Here is a 2,500-nt window from a genome sequence, read left to right as displayed (position 1 = left end):
CAAATATACAGAATATAATTATTGTACTCTTTCGAGGAGAAAACGCCTCCTTTTCCTTCTCCTCCTCCATCGCCGACACTTGTGAGTCCAAACCTATAGCTGCGGGGTTCGCTACATGCTCATCGGTTCAGACGTGCACTTTGAAATTGTTCGTTTTTAATGAGCTGCAGTTTTTTTGTTAGTTTGTTTTTCTGTAGACTGTAGTGTTTTTCTAGCAAAAAAACGTTCGTATTTTTTCATTGCCATCATGGTCCTTTTTTTTGTTTATTTTTTATTGTAAAAGAATACGAGAAAAGAAAAACATTGCCTCAGGCGTCTCGTAAATCTTTCAACACGTTCTGACAGCAAGGAGGAAAAACCACCAAGACGGTCTCGCCACCTGGACAACTCAGACGCCTGGCGAGGAAACTTTAAACCAATACCAATACTAATGTCAGTCGTTGCCAAAAGACACAAAAAAACATGAAATTATATACATAAACAACAGCCTTAAAAAAAATGAAAGAATGATCCAATTATTAACAATGAGCAGAAAACAATAATCAGCCAGAACATAACTATTGTCCCACCGTGTATGTAGTGTGGCAAAGGTTTGACGCTCAGTATGAGGTTGAGCGTCTGTCCTAGCAAGTATAATTCGATTCGTACCTTCATTAACTGAAGCGTTGAGCTTACAGCAAATGAAAACAAAGTAAGATTGAGAGCCGCCTCACAAAAAATTCGTACCAGTCTTGGGGATCACTTTGACCATAAAAGGATTAACGCTACAAAAGTGAAGAAGGCGCCAGACATTATAGGAGGGAAGAAAAATTAGAGAAAGTTGTCAAAGTGTCTGTGTGTGTGTGTGTGTGTGTGTGTGTGTGTGTGTGTGTGTGTGTGTGTGTGTGTGTGTGTGTGTGTGTGTGTGTGTGTGTGTGTGTGTGTGTATGTATATGTATGTATATATATATATATATATATATATATATATATATATATATATATATATATATATATATATATATATATATATATATATATATATATATATATATATATATATATATATATATATATATATATATATATATATATATATATATATATATATATATATATATATATATATATATATATATATATATATATATATATATATATATATATATATATATACATACATACATACACATACATACATACATACATATATATATATATATATATATATATATATATATATATATATATATATATATATATATATATATATATATATATATATATATATATATATATATATATATATATATATATATATATATATATATATATATATATATATATATATATATATATATATATATATATATATATATATATATATATATATATATATATATATATATATATATATATATATATATATATATCCGTATCATTGCACGAGACATGTATTGAATAAATGCAAAGATAAATATCCAGCAATAAGAAACGGGACACGAGTGGGCGGCGAGGAGTCAAAAACTAAGCAGAAGCCATGAAAAGAGCGACGCACGGAAGCCAGCAAAACAAGAATGTAATATTGCGGTGGATACGTCCGGTGACTCCGAGCCAAAAGGTGAGAAACGCTATTCTGAGAACTCAAGGGGAACGGGAGTCCAGAAAGGTCAAATACAACTGCTCTTGGCTACGGCCACTAGAACCGGAGACACTGCTGAAAATAGACTCGGCAGGGAGCGGCAGTGGCGGCCGTTCTCCAGGGTTTTGAAAAATTGGTATTTTCATATAACATTAATTTTGAAAGGGAGTAATTCATCCCTGGACGGTATTATGAAAAAAAAAACATATAGACTACATGTTTTTATAATAAGATTAAGTGACAAAATATCCAATAGACAGTTTAGATCTACGAAATATCAAGAATTTACTAAGTATGAAAGTACTAACTCCCAAAAGGTTTCCAATAACAGAGGATATTGTTTACAAACGATGGAAAAAAATGTCGATCCTGGAAATATATATAAATACGCAAAAATGTAAAGAATGACAAAACTAGTATCAACTTTAATTATGAAAAGTGTTTAGAAACGACGAGGAAAGTTTAAAGAAGGGATTGAATGCAGCGGCAGTGCGACGGACGAGGGATTGTTCACACACACACACACACACACACACACACACACACACACACACACACACACACGAAAATACAAACACAGACACAAAAAAACAATCTATCAAACAAACAGGCAAACAAACACAGGGCAGCGACACATTCCAGACGGTACGGAACGACCAAACTTCCCGGCCACTGACACCTGCCCGTTGCCCGGTCAGTTACATTTCCACCCGAGACGACGAAACATGATGCACAACACTTTAGTCGTATATACTGACCTCTCGTGCTTTGGCTCAAAACAACAACAACAACGATGAAACCTTGAAGAGCAGGCAATGAAAACCACAGTGTTTACTCACCCATCTCATAGCTTTCTGCGGTCCGTTTATTCATTTTTTT

The sequence above is a fragment of the Eriocheir sinensis genome, chromosome 3 (genome assembly GCF_024679095.1).
Source record: "Eriocheir sinensis breed Jianghai 21 chromosome 3, ASM2467909v1, whole genome shotgun sequence".
NCBI lineage: Eukaryota > Metazoa > Arthropoda > Malacostraca > Decapoda > Varunidae > Eriocheir > Eriocheir sinensis.
This window is presented reverse-complemented; position numbering follows the sequence as displayed.